Consider the following 13,971-nt stretch of genomic DNA (forward strand, 5'->3'; position numbering starts at 1 on the left):
ATACCAGGCTGTTTTGACTACTGTGGCTGTATAGTAGGTTCTGAAGTCAGGTAGGGTGAGGACTCCCACTTTCTTCTTCTTTTTCAGTAGTGCTTTGCTTATCCGGGGCTTCTTTCCCTTCCATAGGAAATTGGTGATTTGTTTCTCTATCCCCTTAAAATATGACATTGGAATTTGGATCAGAAATGCGTTAAATGTATAGATGGCTTTTGGTAGAATAGACATTTTTACTATGTTAAGTCTTCCTATCCATGAGCAGGGTATGTTTTTCCACTTAAGTATATCCTTTTGAATTTCTTGTAGTAGAGCTTTGTAGTTTTCTTTGTATAGGTCTTTTACATCCTTGGTAAGATTTATTCCTAAGTATCTTATCTTCTTGGGGGCTACTGTGAATGGTATTGATTAGGTGATTTCCTCTTCGGTGTTCTTTTTGTTGATGTAGAGGAATCCAAGTGATTTTTGTATGTTTATTTTATAACCTGAGACTCTGCCAAACTCTTCTATTAGTTTCAGTAGTTTTCTGGAGGATTCCTTAGGGTTTTCTGTGTATATAATCATGTCATCTGCAAATAGTGATAACTTTACTTCTTCCTTGCCAATCCAGATACCTTTTATTTCTTTGTCTAGCCTAATTGCCCTGGCTAGGACTTCTAGCACAATGTTGAATAAGAGCGGTGATAAAGGGCATCCTTGTCTGGTTCCCGTTCTCAAGGGAAATGCTTTCAGGTTCTCTCCATTTAGAGTGATATTGGCTGTTGGCTTTGCATAGAAGCCCTTTATTATGTTGAGGAATTTTCCTTCAATTCCTATTTTGGTAAGAGTTTTTATCATGAATGGGTGTTGGACTTTGTCAAATGCCTTTTCTGCATCAATTGATAAGATCATGTGGTTTTTGTCTTTTGTTTTATTTATGTGATGGATTACATTAATGGTTTTTCTGATATTAAACCAGCCTTGCATACCTGGTATAAATCCCACTTGATCAGGGTGAATTATTTTTTTGATGTGTTGTTGGATTCTATTGGCTAGAATTTTGTTGAGGATTTTTGCATCTATGTTCATGAGGGATATAGGTCTATAATTTTCTTTTTTTGTAATGTCTTTACCTGGTTTTGGTATTAGGGAGATGGTGGCTTCATAGAATGAGTTGGGTAGTATTCCGTCATTTTCTATGCTTTGGAATACCTTTAGTAGTAGTGGTGTTAACTCTTCTCTGAAAGTTTGGTAGAACTCTGCAGTGAAGCCGTCCGGGCCAGGGCTTTTTTTTGTTGGGAGTTTTTTGATTACCGTTTCAATCTCTTTTTTTGTTATGGGTCTATTTAGTTGTTCTACTTCTGAATGTGTTAGTTTAGGTAGGTAGTGTTTTTCCAGGAATTCATCCATTTCTTCCAGGTTTTCAAATTTGTTAGAGTACAATTTTTCATAATAATCTGAAATGATTCTTTTAATTTCGTTTGGTTCTGTTGTGATGTGGTCCTTCTCATTTCTTATTCGGGTTATTTGTTTCCTTTCCTGTATTTCTTTAGTCAGTCTAGCCAATGGTTTATCAATTTTGTTAATTTTTTCAGAGAACCAGCTTTTGGCTTTGTTAATTCTTTCCATTGTTTTTCCGTTCTCTAATTCATTTAGTTCAGCTCTAATTTTTATTATTTGTTTTCTTTTGGTGCCTGATGGATTCTTTTGTTGCTCAGTTTCTATTTGTTCAAGTTGTCGGGACAGTTCTCTGATTTTGGCTCGCTCTTCTTTTTGTATGTGTGCATTTATTGATATAAATTGGCCTCTGAGCACTGCTTTTGCTGTGTCCCAGAGGTTTTGATAGGAAGTATTTTCATTCTCGTTGCTTTCTATGAATTTCCTTATTCCCTCCTTGATGTCTTCTATAACCCAGTCTTTTTTCAGGAGGGTATTGTTCATTTTCCAAGTATTTGATTTCTTTTCCCTAGTTTTTCTGTTATTGATCTCTAGTTTTATTGCCTTGTGGTCTGAGAAGATGCTTTGTAATATTTCGATGTTTTGGACTCTGCAAAGGTTTGTTTTATGACCTAATATGTGGTCTATTCTAGAGAATGTTCCATGTGCACTAGAAAAAAAAGTATATTTTGCAGCAGTTGGGTGGAGAGTTCTGTATAAGTCAATGAGGTCAAGTTGGTTGATTGTTGTAATTAGATCTTCCGTGTCTCTGTTGAGCTTCTTACTAGATGTCCTGTCCTTCTCCGAAAGTGGTGTGTTGAAGTCTCCTACTATAATTGTGGAGGTATCTATCTCACTTTTCAATTTTGTTAAAATTTGATTTATGTAACTTGCAGCCCTGTCATTGGGTGCATAAATATTTAATATGGTTATGTCTTCCTGATCAATTGTCCCTTTTATCATTATATAGTGTCCTTCTTTATCCTTTGTGGTGGATTTAAGTCTAAAGTCTATTTTGTCAGAAATTAATATTGCTACTCCTCTTCTTTTTTGCGTATTGTTTGCTTGATATACTTTTTTCCATCCTTTGAGTTTTAGTTTGTTTGTGTCTCTAAGTCTAAGGTGTGTCTCTTGTAGGCAGCATATAGATGGATCGTGTTTCTTTATCCAGTCTGTGACTCTGTCTCTTTATTGGTGCATTTAGTCCATTTACATTCAGGGTAATTATAGATAAATAAGTTTTTAGTGCTGTCATTTTGATGCCTTTTTATGTGTGTTCTTGGCCATTTCATTTTTCCACATACTTTTTTGTGCTGAGGCGTTTTTCTTAGTAAATTGTGAGATCCTCATTTTCATAGTGCTTGACTTTATGTTAGTTGAGTTGTTACGTTTTTCTTGGTTTTTATCTTGAGTTATAGAGTTGTTATACCTTTTTGTGGTTACCTTATTATTTACCCCTATTTTTCTAAGTAAAAACCTAACTTGTATTGTTCTATATCGCCTTGTATCACTCTCCATATGGCAGTTCAATGCCTCCTGTATTTAGTCCCTCTTTTTGATTATTGTGATCTTTTACCTATTGACTTCCATGATTCCCTGTTATGTGTATTTTTTTTTTAATTAATCTTAATTTGTTTGTTTTTGTGATTTCCCTATTTGAGTTGATATCAGGATGTTCTGTTTTGTGACCTTGTGGTGTGCTGATATCTGATATTATTGGTTCTCTGACCAAACAATATCCTTTAGTATTTCTTGTAGCTTTGGTTTGGTTTTTGCAAATTCTCTAAACTTGTGTTTGTCTGTAAATATCTTAATTTCGCCTTCATATTTCAGAGAGAGTTTTGCTGGATATATGATCCTTGGCTGGCAGTTTTTCTCCTTCAGTGTTCTGTATATGTCGTCCCATTCCCTTCTTGCCTGCATGGTTTCTGCTGAGTAGTCAGAACATATTCTTACTGATTCTCCCTTGAAGGAAACCTTTCTTTTCTCCCTGGCTGCTTTTAAAATTTTCTGTTTATCTTTGGTTTTGGTGAGTTTGATGATAATATGTCTTGGTGTTTTTCTTTTTGGATCAATCTTAAATGGGGTTCGATGAGCATCTTGGATAGATATCCTTTCGTCTTTCATGATGTCAGGGAAGTTTTGTGTCAGGAGTTCTTCAACTATTTTCTCTGTGTTTTCTGTCCCCGCTCCCTGTTCTGGGACTCCAATCACCCGCAGGTTATCCTTCTTGATAGGGTTTCTTCATTTTTTTTAATTCTTTTATCTGATTTTTTTTCAGCTATGTTGGAGTTGATTCCCTGGTCCTCCAGATGTCCCAGTCTGCATTCTAATTGCTCGAGTCTGCTCCTCTGACTTCCTAGTGCGTTGTCTAATTCTGTTATTTTATTGTTAATCTTTTGGATTTCTACATGTTGTCTCTCTATGGATTCTTGCAACTTATTAATTTTTCCAGTACGTTCTTGAATAATCTTTTTGAATTCTTCAACAGTGTTATCAGTGTGTTCCTTGGCTTTTTCTGCAGTTATCCTAATTTCATTTGTGATATCATTAAGCATTCTGTAAAGTAGTTTTTTATATTCTGTATCTGATAATTCCAAGATTGTATCTTCATTTGGGAAAGATTTTGATTCTTTTGTTTGGGGGGTTGGAGAAGCTGTCATGGTCTGCTTCTTTAAGTGGTTTGATATGGATTGTTGTCTCTGAGCCATCACTGGGAAACTAGTTTTTCCAGAAAATCCACTAAAAAACAAATGCAGTCAGATCCCTATCAGAGTTCTCCCTCTGGCTCAGGCTCTTCAGATGTTAATGAAGCCGCCTGGGGAGGCTGGGGGAGGGAACAGAGAGATAGGAGAGTAGCACCTCAGAATATAGCCAGAGTTGCTTGTCTTGCTTGTAATGACTATTATATCTGAGATTCCCGCGGGCGCGTTGCCTATGTGCGCTGGCTGTGTGGAGATTGCCCCCGGGGGGTCTGGCCTGCTGGAGTCACGGTCAGATCCTCCGCTTCCAGCCCCACGCCCAGCGTCAAGGCTTCCCTACTGGGACGGTGCACTCTCGACTCCAAAATCAGTCGCTGCCTCCCGGGAACTTCTCGTCCCTCCAGCCACGTGGCCGTGATGCCTCCGAGAACCAGTTGGGCCTCCTCCCGGGGTTAGTTCAGATGGGTGGAGCAGCTCCCCGTGCTCGTGCCGTGACCGAGTATCCCGGCTGGGACGCTGTTCTCCCTGCTGCAATACCAGTCGCTGCCTTCCGGGGACTTCTCCCACCGGCTGCGTCCCACGCCGCCTGCGCTACCCGGCTGGGCCCCTTCCTGGGGTTAGTTCAGGGGGGTGGAGCAACTCTCCGTGTTTATGCCGTACCTGCGTCCAGTCCAAATCCCTGCAGGACGGTTCCCCCGCTTGGACGTTGCTCTTTCTGCTCCAAGACCAGTCACTGCCTCCCGGGGACTTCTCCTACTGGCTGCGTCACACGCCGCCCGTGGAACCGGCTGGTCCCCCTCCCGGGGTTAGTTCAGGGGGGTGGAGCAGCTCTCTGTGCTTGTACCGTACCTGACTGGTACGCTGGCTCCAGGCTCTGGAAACAATCGCTGCTTCCCTGTATTAGTTCGTTCTCCGTCTCTAAATCTGTGTTTGTTGTTCAGGGTTCGTAGATTGTTATGTATGTGATCGATTCACTTGTTTTTCCGTGTCTTTGTTGTAAGAGGGATCCGAGGTAGCATCTGCCTAGTCCGCCATCTTGGCTCCGCCTTCTAGATCTTCCTTTTAATATATGCATATTCCATCTGAGAACTGCTTTCACAGCAGCCCACCAATTAGTTGAAAATATTTTTAATTTTCCTGAGACCTCTTCTTTGATCCTTGTTATTTTGAATTGTGTTGTTTAGTTTCCAAATATTTTGGGATTTTCCAGCAATATTTCTATTATTTATTTCTAATTTAGTTCCATTGTGGGCAGATAGCACACTTTGCATGATTCAAGTGTGTTTTATGGTCAATATTGTGATTTTTCTTGGCCTATATTTCATGCTATTTTGAGAAAAAAATGTGTATTTCACTTTTGTTGGATGGCATGCTCTATAAAAGTCAATTAAATCACCTTGACTGATAGCGCTGTTCATGTCAACTACACCCTTACTGATTTTCTGCCTGCTAATTCTATCAATTACTGAAGGAGGGGTGTTTAAATCCAACTATAATAGTGTAACTGTCTATCTTTCCTTGTAGTTCTATCAGTTTTTGCCTCATAAGGTGCATAAATGTTAAGGATTTTGTGTCTTCTTGAAAAACTGAACTCTTTATTGTGTGCAATTCCCATCTTTATCCCTGATAGTTTTCCTTGTAGCAAAGTCTGTTTTGGCTGTAATTAATAAGGCCACTTGAGGTTTTTTTTTGTTTTGTTTTTTTTGATTAGTCTTAGCATGGTATATCTTTTATATTTGAAGTTGTTTTCTTGATTTTGTAAACCACTCTAAGGATCTCTGTCTTTTAACTGGTGTATTTAGACTATTAACCTTTAAAGTGATTATTTATATAGTTAGATTAATAGCCACCATGTCTTTAACTGGTTTGTATTCACTGCATTTGTTCTTAGTTTCTTTTATTTTCTTCTTCTTTTCTGCCTTCTTTGGTTTTAATTGATCATTTTATATGATTCTGCTTTCTTCTGTTAGCACATCAATTATAAGTCTTTAAATTTTTTAAATGGTTTTCTTAAAGTTTGCAATATACATTTACAGCCAATCCAAGAACATTTTTAAACACACTGTACCACTTTACAGGTAATACAGGTACGTTATAACAGAGTATTCCCAATTCCTCACTCCCACTCCTTATAACATTGCTGTCATACATTTCACTGTCCATGTATTATAATCATTCAATGCACTGATACTATTATTACATTGAAACATTATTTATTATATCAACTAAGAATAAGAAATATTTAAAAAGTTTTAATTTATTCTTTCTGTGATGCTCTTTTATCTTTTTTATTTTTTGAGCTGTGACTTTTGTACTTCCCTTCACTCTGAAGAACTTTTAACATTTCTTTCAGGGCAGGTCTACTGAATTCCTTCAGTTTTTGCTTGTCTGATAAAGTCTTTAATTCTTTTTCACTTTTGAGAATAATTTCTCTGGATATAAAAGCCTAGGTTGTTGTTGTTGTTGTTTCTTTCAACGTTTTATGATTTCACTCTACTTTCTTCTTGCTTGCATGATTTCTGACAAAAAAGTTCAATGTAATTCTTATCTTTCATCTTCTACGGGTAAGATATCACTCTCTCCAGTCCCACACCTGGCTCCTTTCAAGATTTTCTGTTTGTCTTTGATTTTGTGATTTGGTATGAGTTAAGTTTTGGAGGAAACCCTGGTGGTGTAGTGGTTAAGTGCTACAGCTCCTAACCAAAGGGTCAGCAGTTCAAACCTTCCAGGTGCTCCTTGGAAACTCTATGGGGCAGTTCTACTCTGTCTTATAGGGTCGCTATGAGTTGAAATCAACTCAACAGCACTGGGTTTGGGTTTTTTTAGTTTTAAGTTTTGGAAACCCTGGTGGCATAGTGGCTAAGTGCTACAGCTGCTAACCAAAAGGTTGGCAGTTTGAATTCACCAGGCACTGCTTGGAAACTCTGTGGGGCAGTTCTATTCTGTCCTATTGGGTCGCTATGAGTCAGAATCGACTCAATGGCAGTGGGTTTGTTTTTTTTTTGTTTTTTAAGTATTGATTTATTATTATTATTATTTTGATGGCAGGACTTCGTCTCATGTACTTTGGACATGTTATCAGGATGGACCAGTCCCTGGAGAAGTTCATCATGCTTAGTAATGTAAAGGTCAACGAAAAAGAGGAAGACCCTCAACTAGGTTGATTGACATAGTGGCTGCAACAGTAGTGATGATCATGAGGGTGGCACAGCACTGGGCAGTGCTTCATTCTGTTGGACATTGGGTCTTTATGAGTCATAACCGATTCGATGGCACCTAACAACAACAACATTTTTTAAATTTTTCTAATCAGACTTACCATTTAAGATTTTTTACCGGCTTATGGCTCCAGTGGCTTCTGCTCCTGGTAAACTTGTCTGTGATTCTCTGTATTGATTTTTCTCTCCAGGTTTTTGGATAGTGGTTTTCCCTGTGACCTCGATTCTCTGATGAGCCCAAGAAAAGTTGTTTAAATTCAATTGCTCAATTTTTTTTTTATTGTTGTAAGGATGGTTGTGTTGACTTCCAAGCTCTTTACATGTGGGCATTAAAACTGGAAGTTCTTAATATGTATTTTTAGTTCTAATTCTCTAAGCCACTATTTGAGGTTGGACAAATTACAATCTCTATGGCTGTATTTTCTCCCTTTAAAAGAAAGGTAGTATAGAGGATTTCAAAGGTATCCTCCAGCTCGAAGTATTGTGATGACATGTCCAAAATATCTACATGTTGAGCATATGAATACATGTTTGTATGCAAGTAGGCAGTTGTTATATAACAGATTATAGTGATGTTTTTCTGAATTTTAACTTTCTCTGGGACAGTCCAAACACCATGCATAGTTCACTGACTATGGTGGCTATTCTCTAGAACACCTTTCTCAGACTTTTTTTTTTCTTAGTAACTTAGTAGATACTCTGCACTATTTATTTATAAGGTTCACTTTAGGCGTACATCTTACCAATACATGAGTACTATATTGAAGAGACTCCTCTCTTGCTACCCCCTAAGAGGTTCTACAAGGATAATAGCCTATAAGGATAATAGTAAGAAGTAAATAAATTGAAAAAACTGAGCATGGAGGAATGAGTGCTACGCTTTATCCTAGTGGATAGAAGCATTGGGATAAGATTTTTAAATATCAGTTTGAGGTTTTTTTTTTTTTGTAAACAAGGGGCCTAAGACCTAAACAACATAGGTAAGCACTGAGTTATTTTCTCATTTTGGGCTGCCCCAAACGGGTACATGTTGAAAGCGGAGGTTTAAGGAGATAAAATAGCAATGATGATAATAACCCTTTGAAAAACTGAGATCTAAATTAGCTCGAGATTCACTTCTCAAATTATGAAGCAATTAAGTAGATATTTTTGTTTGTAATACACTAAGAATTAATATATAGCGTTAGGATATATGAATGTATATTTTTGAGACAAAGATACTGAGTTGAAATTGGAACAATAAAATATGCCTGCAATTCAAACTAATAGGGAAATCAGGAATGCTCTCTCACTTGCAGTGCTTCAAGCCAGCTCCAAAATGTGACACATTGAACCTGCATACTTATACCTAATACCAAAGTTGTAATTACTTTTAGTTAATCCCTCATCCACTTTTCTGCTGGTTCCTATGGAGAAGAAGCAAAGAGGCTATCCAGAAGTTCTAGGAACCTTAGCAGCAAAGTAAATGGAAGCCTACAAAGGGACTAGTGGCAACCGAGTAGTGACTGAGAGATCTACTGAGGAAGTATACAAATGCAAAACTTCTGATTTCCCACAGTGTGCAAGACAGTGTCCTCAACTCTGGCAGACAATTAGAACAACCAGAAAAGACTTTACTGAATACTGTGCCGAGGCTTTAACTTATAGACAACGATTCACTAGGCTTGGAATTAGATCCAGATACTGAGTTATCAAGTAATTTAAAATGAAGATGGTAAGTTACTAAATTAGTGGAAGCTAATCCCGGAAAAGGGGAATGTGACTGTAAGTGGATGCTAGATTAAACAAAAGCAACACAACAATAACAAATCAAAAAATAGCTGACAATCATTGAGCGCTAAATGTATGACAAGCTCTGTGAAACGGAAATGGCTGGTTGTCTGATGATAATATTTGGTATCTTTCCATACGTAGTACTGTTGCTTGAAAGTGTCTACCTAGACAGTGATGACCTTTCTTAAAACTCTTGGCATCTAGGAAAGCACGTGTCTAGTTCTTGCCAAGAAAATGCTACTTAAAATGATGTGTGCTGCTCTCTGGCCAAGGTAGTTAAGAAGAAGGATAAATCTTCTGTATTCACTCTTCTTTCCTCACTTGTCTGTATGCCAGTATGCAGGATAACCTTGGCTCATGTACTGCATGTGGCATTCTCTCTGTCTTCTTGACTCCTATCAGAATTCCCCCCCTCCTTTAACTTTGCACACCTACATTGGATTGTTTCATATACAAGAAATGAACTTAAATGGTATCAAGCCACTGAAATTTTGGTTGTATTTTAACATTACCTTAACTAACACACACACAAAAAAATTCTTTCTTTTTTTTTTATTGTGCTTTAGATGAGGGTTTACAGAACAGGTTAGTTTCTCATTAAACAGTTAGCACACATATTGTTTTATGACATTGGTTAACAACTCCACGACATGTCAATACTCTCCCTTCTCAACCTTGGGTTCCTTATTACCAGCTTTTCTGTTCCGTCCTACCCTCTAGTCCTTGCCCCGGGGCTGGTGTGCCTCTTTGGTCTCATTTTGTTTTATGAGCCTGTCCAATCTTTGGCTGAAGGGTGAACCCCAGGAGTGACTTCATTACTGAGCTGAAAGGGTGTCCAGGGACCGTATTCTCAGAGTTTCTCCAGTCTTTGTCAGCCCAGAAAGTTTGGTCTTTCTTCTTGAGTTAGAATTTTGTTCTACATTTTTCTTCAACTCTGTCTGGGACCCTTTATTTTGATCCTTGTCAGAGCAGTCAGTGGGGGTAGCTGGGAAGCCTTTAGTTGTACTGGACTCAGTCTGGTGGAGGCAGCAGTAGATGTGGTCCATTAGTCCTTTAGACTAATTTTTCCCTTGTATATTTAGTTTTCTTCATTCTTCCTTGCTCCCGAAGTGGTGAGATCAGTGGAGTATCCTAGATGGCCGCTCACAGACTTTTAAGACCCAAGATGCTACACACCAAAATAGAATGTAAAACATTTTCTTTATAAACAATATTATGCCAGTTGACCTAGATGTTCCTTGAAACCATGGTACCCATAGCCCTCAACCCAGCAATTCTGTCCCTCAAGGAGTTTGGATGTGTCTATGGAGCTTCCATGACTTTGTCTTTTACAAGTTGTGCTGGCTTCTCCAGTATTGTGCACTGTCTTACCCTTCACCAAAGTTACCACTTATCTAAAAATTTAATAATGGGTGCTGCCATAACAAATATAAAATATGTGACTATGGCTTAGTGGTTGAGTGGCCGTCAACAAAGAAAAAGAAAATAGGGTGGAAGGCAGGAGAACCTTGTGATGCTGTGGGGACACATTTGATGAAAGTATTGCCTGTGAAGGCAGCTAGGCAACTAATGAACCTAAAGGTGGAGAAGAAATTGTTGTGAAGAATCAGAATGCCATAGCTTGTGTTGGCTATTATTGGCTACATTTAGTAAGATATTACACAAGATATATTAGTTCAGGCAAGAATTGGTTGGTTTTCAAACAAAGACTGTAAGGAGGGAGAAATTTCAGAGATCAGGAAGGCTTACCAGATTAAACTCCTGCTTTTGGACTCTAAGAGCTATGAGTAGTAAAGACCTAGTAAGACTTCTCAGTTGAATAAAAAGATTCATACTTGTGGCAGTGATCCAATTATGAGTACTACCTTCCTGTCTAGGAAGGTAGGTTTCATAGGTTGGGAAAGACAGAGGCATGGGGATGAGGAGACAAAGCAATTACTTGAAAAGTGAGAAATTTGATCAAACAAATTATTTGATATCAATAAACCAAATGATCAGACTATATACTGTAGATCAACTCAATCAAAACAGTATAATTATAGGTGACATGTTCATATTTTCATGTCATTACTTTGCAAGCTTAATATTGCAGATTTTTAAAAACAGATAGTTTTATACGTTGTAGAACAGATTCAAGTAATGTTTGGATGAGTTTATTTTTTTTCCAGATAACATTATTTATGTATCAATGTTTCTGGAAATGAAAACATTAAAAAAAAAAATTGTCTATTTCTTAATTTTTTTTCAGTTTTTTGATCCATCAATTTATAATGCCTAAACAGATTGTGGCAAGAGTAATCTGTACCTATAATGGTAAAAAGTGCAATATGAAAGTTATGGCAATAAATTTCATAACAAACTTTTTTTTTAATGACTCAAATGGAGGAAGGACTACCAAGCAACGTGAAGAGAGTATTTGGTGAGTTTTGTGAACCATCTAGTTTTTGTACAGGGATTTGCAATTTATAAAGGACTTTTATAATCTCATTTGATATTCCAATTGATGTGTGAAATAGGGAAGACTGAATGAGGGAGAATGCTTCCTGTTAGGATTGAAAACACAGGTTTTAGTGTTGGACGGGCTGCATTCTAATCTCGAATCCCCTTCGTTTTAGCTGTGTGACTTTGAACAAATTATTTAACCTCTCTGAGTGCCCTCAATTGTAAAATGGACGTATATAGTAGAATCTCAGAGGTTGTTGTGAGTAATTGAATGAGTTACATACACAAAACATTTAGAAGAATGGCTGACATTTTAAATATTTTGGCTATTATCAGGTATTAGTTTCAGGATAGTGCAATTGTAGCTCAAAGAAGTCAATTCATTTGCTAAAGATCACACAATTAGTAAATGCATGCACTTAGAGTAGACTCAGGACCTTCGGACCTCTAGTTTAAAGATTTCCTTTTTTCCACAGAGTCTCTTACATACTAGGTATTCACTGATCTTCACAATGTAAATTTGTCTAAACTCTGCTAATGCATGCAGACATGAAATAAATTTATAAACCATAAGAAGACATGTTACTTGTGCCCACCAGCATGTCAGTTTCTCCTCTTTTCCTGGGCATATAGAACCAAAAACCCACTGCTATTGAGTAGATTCCGACTCATAGCTACCCTATAGGACTGAGTAGAACTGCCGCCATAGAGTTTCCAAGGAGAGCCTGGTGGATTCAAACTGCCGACCTCTTGGTTAGCAGCCATAGTACTTAACCACTACACCGCCACGGTTTCCTTCCTGGGCATATAGAACATTTTATTCCCTAGTGTTATTGAAAATTGGCTATGTGACTAGTTCTAGTCAATACGCCCAAAGCAGAAGGCAGGTGTGCATTTAAGAGCAGGTTTGTGATTCTCTGGGCTTTATTTCCCTACCACAAGTCGTTTCTGTCTCAAAGAGGTTCTGTAGGATAGAGCAAAACTACCCTCTAGGGTTTCCAAGGCTGTAATCTTTATAGGAGCAGACTGCCACATCTTTCACCATGGACCAAATGGTGGGTTCAAACCACTGACCATTGTTTCGGTTAGTGACTGATTGCTTAACCACTGCACCACCAGGGCTCCTTAGTACATACCCTGCTTCTGTCATATATTACTTCTTCATATATATAATGATGAACACCGATTCCCTACTATCATGGTGACTTTGCTAAAAAACGTTTGTACATGCATCTTAGACTAATAGGAGAATTACATTGTTATATATACACAGGAATGGGATTCCTGGGTTCTATGCATGTAAAGGAAACCCTGGTTGCCGTAGTGGCTAAGAGCTACACAGATGCTAACCAAAGCGTGGGCAGTTCAAATCTACCAGGCGCTCCTTGGAAACTGTATGGGGCAGTTCTACAGTTGCTATGGGTCAGAATTGACGGCAACGGTTTTCTTTTTTTTAACGGTATCGTTGTTGTTGTAGTTAGGTGCCGTCAAGTCAGTTCCGATTCATAGAGGGACCCTATGCACAACACAACGAAATACTGCCCTGTCTTGAGCCATCCTTAAAATCATTGTTATGCTTGAGCTCCTTGTTGCAGCCACTGTGTCAATCGACCTCGTTCAGGGTCTTCCTCTTTTCTGCTGACCCTGTGCTTTGCCAAGCATGATGTCCTTCTCCAGGGACTGATCTCTCCTGACAACATGTCCAAAATATGTAAGACGCAGTCTCACCATCCTTGCTTCTAAGGAGCATTCTGGTTGTACTTCTTCCAGGACAGATTTGTTTGTTCTTTTGGCAGTCCATGGTATATTCAATATCCTTCACCAACACCACAATTCAAAGGCGTCAGTTCTTCAGTCTTCCTCATTCACTGTCCAGCTTTCACATGCATATAATGTGATTGAAAATACCATGGCTTAGATAGGGCACACCTTAGTCTTCAAGGTGACATCTTTGCTCTTCCACACTTTAAAGAGGTCCTTTGCAGCAGATTTACCCAATGCAACGAGCCTTTTGATTTCTTGACTGCTGCTTCCATGGCTGTTGATGGTGAATCCAAGTAAAATGAAATCCTTGACAACTTCAATCTTTTCTCCATTTATCATGATGTTGCTCATTGCTCCAGTTGTGAGGATTTTTGTTTTCTTTATGTTGAGGTGTAATCCATACTGAAGGCTGCAGTCATTGATCTTCATTAGTAAGTGCTTCAAGTCCTCCTCACTTTCAGCAAACATAATGTCATCTGCATAATGCAGGTTGTTAATGAGTCTTCCTCCAATCCTGATGCCCGGTTCTTCTTCATGCAGTCCAGCTTCTCAGATTGTTTGCTCAGCATACAGATTGAATAGGTATGGTGAAAGAATACAACCCTGACGCACACCTTTCCTGACTTTAAACCAATCAGTATCCCCTTGTTCTGTCCGAACAA

Source organism: Loxodonta africana, chromosome 4 (assembly GCF_030014295.1).
Source record: "Loxodonta africana isolate mLoxAfr1 chromosome 4, mLoxAfr1.hap2, whole genome shotgun sequence".
NCBI lineage: Eukaryota > Metazoa > Chordata > Mammalia > Proboscidea > Elephantidae > Loxodonta > Loxodonta africana.